Below are 16152 nucleotides of genomic sequence, written 5' to 3'. Positions count from 1 at the left end.
CTCAGATTTGCTCTGCCCAGCCTTTATTCCTTCTGACAGCGTGCTCTAGTCTACCCAGGCCAACACTATTGTGTGAATGGCCATACGCAAACGTACACGTGTGTGAACACGTGGACGCTCACGTGGACACTCCCATGCATGACCCCTGGGGAGCCCGCAGGCATGTGAGTGGACACGCACACCTCTACACAATAAGCACACACATCCAGGTGTCTGTGTACCTGTGCACAGTCCACTCACGTGTGTATCCACCATATACACCACGCCCTGGGTGGGTCTCGACTTCTCACAGAGCATTAACTGTGGCAAAATAATCCCAAACAATGGTGGAGCCAAAAAAAATCTGTTTGGCTTTGCAATAAAGTGCTGCTTGGCATATGGGGTTTTTGGCAATCCATTTACCTTTCTAGGTTTAGTTTGGGCTGATGTGACTTCCTGAACGTCTGTGGCTTGGCAGCCACAGTTCTGGGTAATCAGCCCCTGAGAACCTGCCAGATGCCAGGCCTACAGCCTACCAGACACTCTCTTGAGTCCTCACAGCAGCACATGAGGCAGGCCTTGATGTTCCCATATCATAGGTGAGGACCCTGAGGTTCATAGAAGTGCCATTTGCACAGTCACAGAGAGAGTGAGGACTCGAACCCCAGGTCAGCCTGAGGGTCCGTAAAGCTTGAGTGCCTGCAGGTGGGTTGGTGAGCCAGACATGTGACTTGCCAGGCGTGCCTCATCCGTCTGGAATGTGGCTGCCTCACCGTCTGGTCACGTCTGGGCCCCTCTTCTGCGGCCAGGCTGGTGGGCGTGGATGGGCTGCCGTGGGTTCATGCTGAGCAGCTCTCCAGAAGGCCCCACACAGGCCATGCGCAAGTAGGTCTGCAAAAGGCTTTTCCCTGGTGATGACGAGGATGATAATGATGGCTCAGACGATACAAAGACCAGACAGACTTACCCACCCCCTAGACTTAGGGCTATGCATTCCTTCAGCATTTCTTGAATACCTATTATGTGCCTGACATTTCACTGGAGTCTGAGGACAATACAAACAGGAATCAAACTTGAACTCTGCCTTCCTTCCAATAGCGTAGAACAGTTTTCAGGTATGGAAATAGCTTTCATATAAGGCTAAAAGAAACCTAAATGCTATAAGAGAGATGCAGATAAAAAGTGAGAGGCTGCTTCCAGCTTGAGACATCAAGGAAGCCCTCCTGGAGGAAGAGGTGTGTGATGAGTCTTAAAGAGTGGGGATGATTTGCAGCTGTGAAGGAGAGGGGTTCTTGATTTCCCAGTAAGCATAGTCCAAGGTGCAGCTGGAATGCTGGCAGGTGCATTGAAAGAGCATTCTTCGTGCGAAGGCCGTGTCAGATGACAGCAGGTCCTGAGACCCAGGACAGGGAGTTTGGACTTTTATAGACAATAGGGAGCCGTCAAAGATTATTGAGCAAGGGAAGGCCTCGCGAGCTGTGTTCATTTAGGAAGGCTAAACCACAGTCGTGAGCAAAGGAAATTGGAATTGTACGTGTGTGCATGCATACACATACACGTACATCCTTGGAGATGTGCAGATACGTGCATGCACAAGTGTAGAGGCCCAAAAGCACAGGGTTCATTCCTGAGCCTGGCTCAAGGAATTTAAATTTTGAATTGTATTTATTGATTTGAATAGGTAGTACACTTGCCTGACCTAAAATTCAAAGGAAACTCAGTGAATAAACGGAAAAAGTAAAGCTATTCCCAACACCATACACCACAACCCCAGTTCCTCTATCCAAAAGCAAGCACAGTGGCCACTTTGGGAACTTAATTCCAGAGATGTTCTATACATAGACAAGCAAATATCCAGGTGTGTTCTTATTACATACGTTGTACTGCACCCTGATTTTCTCACATACTAGGATTAATATCTTGGAGGTCCATACACATCAACACATGGAGAGGTGCCTGGATCTTTTTAACAGCAGTATTATATTCCATAATCATTGGACACTTACATTATTTCTGGGTTTTGGCTCTCACCGAAAATTTTGCAATAAATAACTTTGAATATATGTCATTTTACATATTCATTCATTCATTAAACAGCTATTTATTGAGTACCACTATGTACTGGGCAGCAATCCAGGTGGCAAATATAGAAAAGGGAACAAAACAGGCAAAATATCCTGGCCTTGTCGAGTATGCTTTCCGATGTGCATGTGTAAGTAAATCTGCAGGACACATTCCTAGAGGTGGAATCCCAAATCAGAATCTCCCTGCATTTTTAAATTTTAGTAGATAAAGCCACATTTCCCCCCAGAGAGGTCGTCCCAGGTTTTACCTCTGCAATGTAGGAGGAGAGTGTCTGTTTCCTCACCCTTTACTGACAAAACATTATCACGTTTTTTTATCTCTGCCAATGTGACATGTTAAAAGTTTGCATTTCTCTTATGATTAATGAAATTAAACATCTTTTGATATATTTAGCAACAATTTTCAGGTCCTTTTCTATCTATTATCTATCCTTTGCTCCTATTTCTTTTAGGTTGTGGATCTTTCTCATATTGATTTGTGGATTCTCTATATCTGTTAAGGAAATTAGCCTATGATATGAGTTACAAATAATTTTTCCCTAGCCTGTCATTTGTAGTTGGACTTGTTTATAGTGGTTTTTTTTCTTTTTGCAGACTTTTTTTTAATGTAAAATAAAATTTAAGAAGAATTCTGCTCATTCCCAGCTTTGTCTTCCATGGTGAAATGCTTGCTAGGGTTGAGAGAGATACAGGTCCCGATAACATGATCTTGGGTTCCAACCTGGATTCTTTCTTTAATTATTATTAAGTTTATTTATTTACCTTGAGAATGAGAGAATGCATAGAAGGGGTAGAGAGAGAGGGAGGGAGAGAGAGAACCCCAAGCAGGTGCTGTCAGCACAGAGCCTGATGCAGGGCTTGAACACACGAACCGTGAGATCATGACCTGAGCTGAAACCAAGAGTCAGACACTTAACCAACCCAGCTGCCCAGGCACCCCCCCAACCGGATTTTAATAGAAGTACAGGTTCTAGGCAAAGGAAGGTTATAGACTATCCTGTTCTGATGCTCCATCTCAAGAGGTCTTTGGACAAAAGGGAACAAGCTTAGAGGAGGGTAACAAAGAGGGTGAATGGGCTTGAACTTAAGTCACAGTGATGGTGATGGGGCTGTGTCTGCAGGCCTGAGGCAGATCATCATCTATGAATATCTTCTCGGGCAATGGGCCTGGCTGCATGATGCAGAACAAGGCTCTATAATGGGAGTTCTGGAAAGCCAAATGTCAGATAAGGGGCTCTCCTTGAAGGCAGAGCTGTCTAAAAATAGAATGGCCTACTTTGTGAAGAAGTGAGCTTCTTGGCATTAGAGACGTATGAACCAGAACCAGATGACCATCTATCGGAGATGCAAGGGGTTAGACCAGATGCCTGTCAAGACTTCTTCTAATCCTGAAGGCCCATAATTCTATACACCACAAGGAATCTTAAAATTCCCATTTTACAGATGAAAAAAGGGAGGTGGGAAACTAACATGCACTGAGCACTGGCTTTGTCCCAGGCACTTTGACACATAAAACCTGATTTTAAAGGATAAGGACTAGAGAGGCTAAGTGATTCACATAAGGCCACGCAGCAATCTAGTGGCAGAGCTAGAACTGGAATCCAGTTCCCAGTTTCCAAATCAGGGCTCTCTCCACTGAACCATCTGTTCCTGGTCAATAACTAAACCCACGTTTATTGCATGTCTATTGCATACCTACACTGAATGGCCGCTAAGGTGGCCAATGAGAGCACATTATATGCAGGCTTTTAGCAAAGCTACAGGGTCTTTGCTTTGCAGAAGGTCACTGTCTAGTGGGCAAGTACGGGCACCATCTCTGCATTGCCTTCCTCAATGTGAATGTCACCCTCTGGAGTTGGGCAACGTGGTAGCCCCGAGTAGATCTATAATGAATTTACAAGTGCAGTAATAAAATATATACAAAATGCTATGGGAACAGAGAAGGCATGATTCATCCTACCAGGGAAGGAAATTCAGGAAAGCTGCCCAGAGGAGGTAGCATTTGGGCAGGACCTTGAAGGATATGTAAAAGAACAGAGAGCAAAAGGGAATAATTTCTATATTCATCCCACACACATTTACTGAGCACCTCCAGGTTGCCAGAAGAGATAAGTAATTCACAGCCCAGTAGTGGGGGACAGACAAATCACCAATCAATTGCCATCGAGTATAAGCACAACAATGGAGGTATGCTTATGGTACAAAAGTGAAGATAACTTATTCTGGAATAAAGTCGGGGCGTTGCGGCAGGGCGGGGGCTGCGGCATCTGGGAAGGCTCCCAGAGACACAAGAACTGAAATTGTGGGAAGGGAAATAGAAAATTTGCAGGCTGATGATAAGAGAGTTGGGAGAGAGGGAAAGGTGTTCCCAGCAAAGGGAAGGGCATGGGCAAAGTTACTGAGTCTTGAAGGATCATCCTGGCTTCAGATACCCAAGGCAGATCTGAAAGGCTTCAGTGTAAAATGCTGGGGTGGTGGGCAGCCAGGCGGGAGGTAGGATTGACACGCAGGCTTTTAGGCAGGACCTAGCAGGTTTCCAGATGAATGGGGTGTTGGTGTGCACTAGGATTTAGCAGGCTTAGCGACCTCCTTTCAAAGCCATGCCCCAGATTGAGAGCTGGAAGAGAAAAGTGTGAGCCATAAATCCCCAGCTCCTCCTGCTGTGCCCAGCGCTGCAGAGCGGGGAGTCTCCACGGCTCTCCAGTCCCACCGCTGCGACCCCGGCTAATCCAGCCTCCTGGCCCATCTGACACACACTTCCACTTAACATTTTGTTAGCGACTCTATAAACGAGCTCTCCCTGACCTTCAATCCCTGGCTAATTGCTGGTTTCATGTACAAGACTAGCTTAATTTTACGTGATAATTACCTGAGAGTGGCAATACATATGGCATTGCATGTTCGAAATGTCAGGCCTGGAAAACTACCAAGTGGCCGTAGTGGGGGGCAAAAGGAGGAGGCAGCTGGGTGGCGGGGGGACTGGGAGAGGCAGACAGGGAATGAGGCCACGAGGAGAGAGGGAAGATGCCTGGTGCAGACAGAGCTCTGGAGAACCGGGGCCCCGGCCTGCAACGAGGCCCAGAACCCCCTGCTTGCCCAGCGCACCCAGGGGCACAGGCCACAGGAGCAGCACACGCATTGCTAAGTCACACACACACGCAGTGGAGAAATACGGACCAGATCAGAGGCGCCACTCATACGTGCTCAGTCACCCGTTCACAAAATGCTCCCAGAACACCTACCATGTGCCAGGCAGTGTGTGGGCACTTGTCTTGGTCTTAAACCCCCACTCCATTTGAGAAGGTTGGAAACATGTAAAGGGCACATTTGGGTTATCACAATTACTTGGAGACATGCTCCCGGTACTAAATAAGCAAGCCAGGAATGCTAAAAGGCTTGCAATTCCCAGTAGAGTCCCATCCAATGAAGAATCGCCCACCCCAAACCCAGTAAGAAACCCCCACAGCAAAACCACAGCCACAGCCATGAAGAAGCCAAGTGGCTCCCACCTTCTTGGAGTTTACAGTCAGGGAAGCACGACCATGGACCACGGCAAGGGGTTCCAGTGTGTAAGATCCGAGTCAGGAAAGAGGACCCCAGAGGGGCATTTAGCAGGTGAACTCATAAAGTCCAGGGTTCAGGGGCGCCTGGGTGGCGCAGTCGGTTAAGCGTCCGACTTCAACCAGGTCACGATCTCACGGTCCGTGAGTTCGAGCCCCGCGTCGGGCTCTGGGCTGATGGCTCAGAGCCTGGAGCCTGTTTCCGATTCTGTGTCTCCCTCTCTCTCTGCCCCTCGCCCGTTCATGCTCTGTTTCTCTCTGTCCCAAAAATAAATAAACGTTGAAAAAAAAAATTTTTTTTTAAAAAAAGTCCAGGGTTCAGAAGAGACCTCCCTTAAAAGGTGCTGTCTATGCCCCCAGTGTGTTTCCAATTCATGCCTAGAAAAGTGCTTGCCACAAAGTCAGACGAATACCAAATGGTGTCTGTGTGTGTGTCTATATCACAGGCCATACACCTGGGTGCACACACACTCTATAGACAGATGGCTTGGGTTCACTTTTTTCTCATCATCCCACGGTACAGGACGAAGCAGGTGGAGTCCAGGGCCCTGGGTGGTGGGACAGGGGAGTATAGGCTAAGAAGGAGAAAGGGTGCCCCTGGCCAGCTGGAGGGGCCCTTCCACAGGAGGTGCATGTCGTGCACACCCACTCCCATGCGCACCCAGTCACATGCACGCGCGCGCGCACACACACACACACACACAGGCCACGGGACAAAGTAAGACACACAATCCCCAGATGAAGGCGAGTTCTAAAAACCCCTTTAGCCTCTTCACCCGTAGAATTGTGGACTCCTGAGCTATGTTGGAGTAAATTACTTGCTTAATGAGATTTCAATTAACAAAAACAAATCAAAATCACTTTGGTAATTAAGCTGCTGTGAACCTTGCCAGCAGCTCTCCCTCAGACCTCAGATTTTCATGGGGGAGGGGGCCAGGAATATGGGTGTCCACTTGGCAATGCTGCTGAGGCCTAAGCGGGGCCAGGAGCTCCCGGCCTCGGGGACAGTTACCCCAGGAGCCACAGCTTCCTGGAGCCATTCTGCAGGCACCAAAAAATGTGGGCAGGAGAAAGGGGCAGCACATAGCAGCCAAACTTTGGTTCAAACTGTAGCTCTGCCATTTGGCTGTGTGCAAGGACACATAACTAACCTCTCTGAGCCTCAGTTTCCTTATCTGTGAAATGGGGATAATAATAGTGCCTGCATCATTGGGTTGGGGGAGGATTAAGTGTAAAACAGAAGAGGGCTTGTCTCAAAGCAGAGGCTTTTAATCCACTTTCCCCTCTGTGGGGCCATGCCCCTCACAGGGCAATCTTTCCAACATTGAATCCCAAACCCCTTCAGGGCAGCCCTATTTCCTCGAGTTAGGTGAATAAGGAACTACCACAGAGGTCCCGTTGGAGGAGAGGTTTCTGCCGGGTTCTGCCCCACTCAGGCCCCTCTTTCCATCAGAGCCAGTAACTGGGATCTAGGAGCTAGAAAAGCTTTTCTTCTCAAGTGGCCTGGAAAATACTCCTTTCCTTGGGTTACAAAATCACCCACACTTCCCACATGAGAGTTAGTGTAAGTATCTGTAGCCACATTACACAGATGAGAAAATTGGCTGCAGAATTTACCCAGTGGTTGAAAGAGGGAAGAACAATTCTCAATTCTCAATTTAGTCTTGTGAATTTCTAATAGCAAACTTTTAGTTTTAATGGTTGAGTCACTGTTTGCTACCTTCATTCAGAGGGACTGAAACAGAAATTTGAAATTAAAACATTATTATTCAAAATTCGCAAAATTAAAGAAGTGGACGACAGATCTAAATAATTAAAGTTCTAAATGATTTCTTTGGTTTTTAAAGTTTGGAACACTGATGCTTTTAAAGTTGTTAGAGCAGGGGCACCTGGGTGGCTCAGTCGGTTAAGCGTCTGACTTCAGCTCAGGTCATGTTCTCACAGTTCACAAGTTTGAGCTCCACATCAGACTCCGTGCTGCCAGCTGGGAGCCTTGGAGCCTACTTCGGATTCTGTGTCTCTGTCTCTCTCTGTCCCTCCCCCACTCACGCTCTGTCTCTCTCTCTCTCTCAAAAATAAATAAAACATTAAAAAAAATTAAAGTTGTTGGAGCAAAAACTGCATTAAACTTTTTGGGAAAGGTATTCATGTTATGTGTATGGGTTTGATATATAAAACATATTTTATTTATATATAAAATGTAAATATACACACACCACACAAACGTTGTTTTCTCTGCGGTGGTTGAAATTAACAATGGCTTTCTGTTATGTGTTCATTCATTTGTTCAACAAATCTGTTTTCATCCCACATATTATTTTTTAAATTTTTTTAATGTTTATTTTTGAGAGAGACAGAATACAAGTGGGGGAAAGGCAGAGAGAGAGGGAGACACAGAATCTGAAGCAGGCTCCAGGCTCTGAGCTGTCAGCACAGAGCCTGATGTGGGGCTCGAACTCACAAACCACGAGATCATGACCTGAGCCTAAGTTGGACGCTTAACTGACCGAGCCACCCAGGCACCCCCATCCCACATATTATTTAACTCACTAACAGCTTTTTTAGTGCCCATGAAGTGCCACAGTGAACAAGCCAGATTCAAACCCTGCTTTTAGAGAACTTGTAGCTTGTTGATGAAGACGGACATTGGACATGATGCAGTAAAGTCAATGTTGCAGAAAAGGAAAGGCAGGGCCTTGGAAGCCTATTACAGGAAGGGTGATCTTGGACGGGGGATTGGGGGGATGTCTGCAGTAAATATTTGTTTTTTTGTAATTGGACTAAAAACAATTTATATGTATTTTATTTTATTTTTTTTAATTTTTTTTTTCTCAACGTTTTTATTTATATTTGGGACAGAGAGAGACAGAGCATGAATGGGGGAGGGGCAGAGAGAGAGGGAGACACAGAATCGGAAACAGGCTCCAGGCTCTGAGCCATCAGCCCAGAGCCTGACGCGGGGCTCGAACTCACGGACCGCGAGATCGTGACCTGGCTGAAGTCGGACGCTTAACCAACTGCGCCACCCAGGCGCCCCAATTTATATGTATTTTAATGAACCCAAGAGTCTCATACCTAGTTGGTAACAGAAGTGAAAGTAAACCTAAAAGCTTTCTGGTTCCCAGGCAAGTGATTTTTTTTTTTTTTAATCCGACACCAATACCCTGGATAATTTGATCATCCCAATCTTGAGTGAAAAACATCCTAAAATGGACAAAGGAGATGCCTGACAGAGATGGCCCCACCATCTCTGTGTCTGTCAGACCAAGGAGGTGTCCCCATTCACACATCAGTGTCAGATAGAGGAGGTCAACATCCACACACCTTTGTCGGACAGAGGAGGAGTATGTATGTGTCCGTTTGTCTGTGTGTCTGTGTGCATGCGCCACACAGGACTTGAGCTGATGGGTGTCTCACCCTCCACCATCTTTGAAGGAGGAGTCTAAACACTGGTCTCAGCAGCCTCACCCTCCCTGCCAGGCTGACCTCTAGCGTGCCCTTTCAACCCACACTGGGAGCCAGGCCCAGGGGAGAACCTCCCAACAGTCAGACTCTCCCACTCCCTGAGAAGTGTTAACCTTGCAGCCCTTACCCCTGCAGACCCCCCTGCCCTGGGGAGGGAGAGGGCAGGGTGCCATCCTCCAAGCATCCAGCTTGGGTGAGCACTGCCCCCGACATGGAGATGTCTCCAGAAGGGTATTCCTCTCCCTGCCCAGACCTCACATATTGTATTTTGTGCTGACTTCAGGCAACCAAGAGAGGAGGACACAGAGTTAGTTGTACTTTCCAAGTAGCTGGAAACCCTTAATCAATGTTAATTGGATCTAATTAGCATATGTTAATTAATGATATTTACTACAAATTAAAGGTATGAGTGTTCCCAGAGGGTTTCCTGTTCATCCAATTAGTGCCAATTAGTTGCAATTAACACGTGTAAATGAGATTCCATTGAACCCAAAACAAACAGCATAGAATCTCTCAGATTCCCTCTTGTACCTTTTCAGCAGGCCTGGGAGCTGGGGGTGGAGGGTGAGAAGTGAGGCTGGCAGTGGGGAGAAAGACCCACCTGCGGCAAGATGCTGACTCTGCCCACCAGGGAGGAGAGAAGGAAGAGTCAAGCAAGCTGCTGGACCAGCCCGGCTGCCCTGAGGGCAGCCTCCTGATGCCTTGACCATGCTCTTGACCATGCCTTGGGCATCTCTGTACCTGCCAGGAGCTAACCCAACGCATAGGCATATAGTAGGTGCTCAGCAAAAATTGGCGGAATGAAAGGTTGGTGCCTTTGCATCAAGGGCCCATATCTTTAGAAATTAAGTTGAAGGATGAATTGATTAGGAAAACATGCAGTGTCCTCTTCTCCATAAGGTCTCCCCAGGGGCTCTACCAAGGAGCAAGATAGTATTTGCCTTGGGGCCCCTGCGTGGCTCAGTTGGTTTCGGCTAAGGTCATGGTCTCATGGGTTCATGAGATTGAGCCCTGCATTGGGCTCTGTGCTAACAGTGCAGAGCCTGCTTGGGATTCTCTATCTCCCTCTCTCTCTGCCCCTTCCTCCCCCCTCTTTCTCCCTCCCTCAAAATAAATAAAGATTTTTTTTTAAAGATAGTATTTGCCTCTGTAACATCATTTGAATATAAGCTGCATAGATCTGCAAAGATATTATGCTACCACCAGTGTTGCCGTTTCCTCATTTTATTTCCTTTTTGCTTAACCACTATCTGAGGCCCAAACCTCTGGCACAGTGGTAACTGGAAATAAAAACAGCCAAAAAGGGCTCCCATGGACAATGAAATACTACCCCAAATTCTCTACCACGCAGAACCATCTATGAGACTGTGATGTAAGATAAAGCTCCCAGTAAGTTGTTTATTGCTAACTCACTTTTGCTATACCAAACCTTCCCTTAAAGTTGACCTTTATCATTTAAAAATATTTATTAGTCACTGTGTACCAGGGACAATTCGAGGGGCTGGGAATACAACAGTGAACAAATCATCTGTAAACCCTGGCCCCTGTGGAGCCCATATTCCACTGTGTATGTAATCCCTGCCACTTGGGATTTTGATGGATCCAGAGTCAGAAAGATGGGTTCATATCCCAGTTCTGCCTCTCACCAGCTGGGGTGAGGGGAGGGCCGGAGAGTTAATCTATGTGTGCCTCAGTTTATTTATCTGTATCATGGGTATAATAATACCTGTCTATTTTACAGTCATGTTATTGGATAATTAAGCTTCCTCTCTTGTCCCATCTTGGTGGGGTGAGGGCAGAATTTGGAATTAAGCCACAAGGAAGGTAAGAGAGGGAAGCAAAACTCAATCTGAGCCCACAAATCAAAGTCTGATTAAATTATCTCTACATCTGGAGCTCTGCATCCAGGCTGGCCACAAAAGTCCCTCCCACCTGTGCAGCACATCCTTACAAAGCTATTGCACAGCCAGCCTCTCACTGGGCACTCTGGGCAGGGAGGAAACAGGCTCAGAGAGAAGTACTTCCTCGGTCATATGCAGTTGCTGAGGCTGGAGCCCAGACTCTTGGCTCCTTTTGGCACAATGTCCTTTATCCATGGCCTTTCTGAGTGATGAAAGGCACGAATGGGGTCCAGAAAGGGTCACTGCAGCTGGCCAGGGGCAGGGACTGACCCACCCCTGCTGGGACAAGACTCCAGGACTCCAGCAGGCCTCCCCTGGGCCAGAGACCACAGTACCTGTAGCTTTTGTGTCCCTCCCTCACCATCTCGACTCTGCACTCCCATGGACTCTCAGGCAGGGTGTTTGACCATTTCAAATTGCTTCAGGGTCCCCTCTATAAAGCCAGAGAGTCTGCCTAGATAGTCTCTAAAACCCTTTCAGACCTGCTGTTCTAGGATTCTGGATATCCTCTGAAGAATACAGGTCTCACCTCTGCAGTACAAGCCTCAACTTTCACAGCTGATGGACAACCAAAGCAAGCTGTGATATACCTCTTCCTTCGGGGAGCCCTCTCACCAGTAACAGCCTCGGTCCCCCAATCCCCAGGGCTTTGCCATCACTCTACTTCATCCTCCACCTCCACCCCAACTTTCTTCTGTAGAGTGATGAACCACCAGAGATGGTCCCCCAAGACACCAGGCCTCGGAAAAAGTTCTCCCTCAATCTGATCAAATCCAAAGTCTATTTGGAGGCCCGTGGGAGGAATGGAACTGATTTAGTTTAATTAAAAAAAAAAAAAAAAAAAAAAAAGGGCGTGGGGAGCTTGGGTGTCTCGGTTGGTTGAGTGTCCAACTTCAGCTCAGGTCATGATCTTGTAGTTCATGAGTTCGAGCCCCGATTCAGGCTCTGTGCTGACAGCTTAGAGCCTGGAACCTGCTTCAGATTCTGTGTCTCCCTCTCTTCCTGACTGCTTGCTCGCTGTCTCTCTCTCTCTCTCTCTCTCTCTCTCTCTCTCTCTCCCTCTCAAAAATAAACATTAAAAAAAATTTTTTAATTAAAAAAAAAAAAGAGCTCAGCTGGGTTATCTTCCAGAAGCGATGTGTGATTGTGGAACAGAAGTCTGCACCAAAGCATCTTAGGGCTCAGTATTTCTTTCCTACCACTGTACCCCACCCCAGGGCCAGTAGGATATGTTGCGGGGGGAGGGGGTCTGGAAACAAGTGGAAAAGACTTTTTCTGATTGCTCTTCCTTCCAGCAAAAAATAAAAGCAGCACTATTGGATGCCCACCATATGCCAGGCATAGAGCTAGGAGTTCACTCACATTATTTCCACTTAGAGAGGAGGGCATTTGCTGAGTTCATCTCCAGGTGCCCTGGCATCTTGGGCTAGGTCTGGAGAGCTTTGGGACCAATAATCAGCCAAAGTTGGCCATGAAAGCAGAGCAGGAAGGTTGCAGTGAAAGGTGAGGGAGGTGGCTGTGTCCCCACAGCCAGCGTGTGCACGCGCACACAGGCGCAAAAGCACACATGCCCTTCCTCTCTCTTGGCCAGATGGATGCGGGCTTCACTAGTAGACAGAGGATCTAGATCTAGGGGAAGAGGCTGCCACTAGAAGTTTGAACGTAAGAAGCCCGAGATGCAGTGAGGTGAATTTTTAGCTTTCAAGGACAAGAATGTTGCCTCTAGACCAGGAGTTCTGGGAGCCCTGGAAACTCTGGCATGAGGAAAAGGGACACAGGCAAAGTGTCTGCTTTTTATCCCACTAATGCCTCTTGAGAAATGATATCTCTCGAAAGCCAAAGTTCCTCCGATGAGGCCTAACGTGGCCACTTTGGAAAAAAACCCTCTGCTCCAGGAATGTAACAACAGAAAATAATTAAGGTCTAATAAGGTCAGTGTTCCACCTTAACACCTTTTCAGTTCCAGTTAAAACCTCTACTAATTTGCCAAGAAAAACCAGCCTCACTGGGGTCTTATTATTTGAATCACGTCCTGTCTCTTAATTTAAACGAGAGACTCACATAAGGATTTTTTTTATTTTAAATTACAATGCCGACTTTCTTCCAGTTGATTACGGTATATGACTCTCTGTTGGAAGGCCATTATTTTTTGCTATGATTTACAAAGCATTTAAAGAGAAATCAATGTAATAAATATTGAAGTATTGTAATAGATAATTCCATATATTTAACCAGAGACACAGCGCAGCCCTGGTCTGGGCATCCGGGAGAGGAGCAGGGGAAAAAATGGAGAGGGAGAGTGACCTGGTATTAACAGGGAGAGCGACATCTCCGCCTTTCTCCTGGATTCATTTGCTGGGATTCACCGAGTGCTCTTCTGTACACTGGATGTGGGACCGTGGGAATTGTGGGGTGCCCAAGTCATGTCCTCTGGGTGCCACACACTCTGGAGAAATTTCCCTGCAATGGAGAGGACGAAGTGGAGGCCGCCAGAGCCTGTGCAGGGAGCTCTGTGATGGGAAGGGGGTTTGGCAGAGGGAAGAGGCCTCTGGGGAAGGGAGCTGGGACAGACAAGTCAGGAAAGGCCTTCCCTAGCTTCTTCCCTTCCTCCGCTCCCCTCCTCAGCAATTCTTCCCTCTCCTTCCTCTTCCTCCTCCCTCTCTGGGCTGAGTGGTCTCTAGACCTCTGGCTGCAGCCAGTGTCTGCCAGCCTCTGAGCTGGCCAAGCTCAGCTCCATGCAAACAACCCGGCATTCACAGCCCAGGAAGCTCACCATGGGGGGAGAGCTGCGAAGGGGGAGATGGCGCCTCAGTCTCCACCGGTCCTCTCGTGCTCACCTCCTGGTACAGACCCTACAGCAAGGAGATGTCCACGCTCCAGGCTCTCTACACATAGGGAGTCAGGTTTTGCAGCTTATTGCATCTCTCCGGGGCGCCAGGCTGGAGCACCGCATCCACAGTGCAGGCCAAGATGACTTCCCTGTCCGGGGTCTACTCTCCCCAGGGACAGGAGCTTTGGTGTCTCTTAAGGGCAAACTTTTTTTTTAACGCCTATTTATTGAGAAAGAGAGAGACAGAGTGCGAGTAGGGGAGAGGCAGAGAGAGGGAGACACAGAATCCAAAGCAGGCTCCAGGCTCCACACTGGCAGCACAGAGTCTGACCCAGGGCTCGAACTCACCAACTGTGAGATCATGACCTGAGCCAAAGTGGGACGCTTAACCGACTGAGCCACCCAGACACCCCATTAAAGGCAAACTTTAAGCTGTCCTCCTACCTGCCTCCCTAATCTCAAAAAGTACCCAGGAGCAGTTCCTTTCCATCTGCCCCCTGCCCCATGGGGAGCCCCCTGCTTCTTCCCATCCTCCAAGGTTGCATATGGCTCACAGGTCTGTTCCCAAAGGGCTCTGCCCCCAGGTTCCTGGCTTGATTCAGAAATTCACAGCCACCAGTGAGGAAAGCACACATGGGGCACCAGCCTCTGGGGTGGCTCCCATAACACACCTCGAGTGCAGACAATATGCTCTGTCTGCAAAGCCATTAGAGTGCCATGGAGGTCTTAATAAAGATTTTGCGGTGTATACACTGCAGGCTTGCGATGGAGCATGGGTAGTGCTCACACACACACGTACACACACGGTTAGCAGATCTCAGAGGAGGAAGATGTATTGTCCCTTGCCTTCCCACCCCAAGCCTGAACCCAAGCCCTGAGTCCCTAGCTCTGGACATTTTCCACCATAAATCCTAGGAGGGGACATGCAGAGGGAAAGGGAGCAGAGAGAAGAGATTTACAGCAAACTTGCTTCCTGACACCTCTTTGGCCCATCCCATAAAATAACAATATCACCAGATAAATCACACAGTGTCTCAGGGGACGTTACCCTTGTCCTTGTGGGGTCTTTGGTGGAAGTCAGTGGGTCATGGTCAGAAAATTCCACCCACCTGTGTTCTCCCTGACAATATCAGTCCTGTACAGGATGGGGGGGGGGGGGGAGGGTGTCTCAGACCTAACCCCTGGAGTTTGGGGGGGGGGGGTTGAGAATGGGGTGGAGGGTGGAGAGCACTGGCCATCATCATCCAAGATAGAGCATGGCATGAACAAATCCCATCTCAAATTCCTAGCTGTGTGACTTTGGACAAGTTACTTAATGTCTCTGGGCCTTGGTTTATGTCTCTGTAAATGCAGGACATAGAATATCCCTCTGACAGGATATGTGAGAACAATATATGTCAAAGTTCCTGGCATGTGCTCAGAATGTGGTTAACTACTGTAGTCACAAATGTCTTCCCTCACCTAGGATACAAAACGCCATGGCAGTGTTTCTAGCAGAACGGATCGAATGTCGGCCCTCTCCAGAGAGACATCAGGCTGCCCCCATTCCTATTTGGCTGTTGTTTCCACGTTAGCCCATGACGTTAGAAAGGCAGGGCTCCCCTTTAACTCACAATGTGACTGTAAGCAAGCTCCTTCTCCTCTCTAGGCCTCAGTTTCCCATCTGTAAAGCGAAGGGATAGGAAACACTTGGTCTTTAAGGCCCTGTCCATCATAACATCATAAAACCCAACAATTAGGACCAATTCCCCAAGAGGAGCAGGCAGGATAGAGGCCGCAGGCCGTGAGCCAGCTAAGGTGGGCATGGGCATGAGGACCAGGAAGAAGCAGTCACCATCCTGGGAAGGAAATGAAGGGTCCCACCTGGCTGGTCTTCACAGCCCTGACCGCCACAAGCAAGAGACTGTGGATACAGCCCAGGGCGCTGATCTGTGGCCTCCTGGGGCTTGCCCTTCAGCCAAAGGGAGGGCTATGCTCCCAGAGGTGGATCTGGGGAGTGGGGCCCCATCCAGCCTCATCCTGCACACCTGGGGAGACCTGGGCTTCTGGCAGCAGGTGCAGCCCCCTAATCCCCCACCCTCCTCCTTCCATGGATCCTCCTCCTTTCCTTTCCTTCCTCTCTCTTCTCCTTCCTATGTCCCCTCTTTCCCTCTCTCACTGTTGCTTCTTAGTTTCATTTTTCCTTCCTTTTCTCCCCCCACTTCATTTCTTCTGTTCTCATCCTCCTCCTGGTCCTCCTGCCTGCTCCTTCCCTCCTTCATTTTCTTCCTTCTGGGTATGTTCCTACAGCCGAGGTGGCCCTATCCTGAGGGCATGAGTATGTGAGGGGCTGG

The 16152-nt window shown here is 48.2% G+C and overlaps 1 long non-coding RNA gene across 1 annotated transcript in view; it reads right to left on the bottom strand.

The window, feature by feature from the left end:
- Window positions 1–3721: 3721 nt before the first annotated feature.
- LOC147574210 (uncharacterized) overlaps window positions 3722–16152 on the bottom strand; it is a 27572-nt gene continuing 15141 nt past the window's right edge. Inside the window, exon 3 of the long non-coding RNA XR_015244012.1 lies at window positions 3722–4680. This is a non-coding gene — a long non-coding RNA (uncharacterized LOC147574210). The remainder of the gene's footprint in view (window positions 4681–16152) is intronic.

This window comes from Puma concolor, chromosome E1, assembly GCF_028749965.1.
Source record: "Puma concolor isolate L17-30 chromosome E1, mPumCon1.1.hap2, whole genome shotgun sequence".
Classification (NCBI taxonomy): domain Eukaryota; kingdom Metazoa; phylum Chordata; class Mammalia; order Carnivora; family Felidae; genus Puma; species Puma concolor.
Note: the sequence above shows the minus strand (reverse complement) of the source record. Positions and strands in the feature narration are given on the sequence as shown.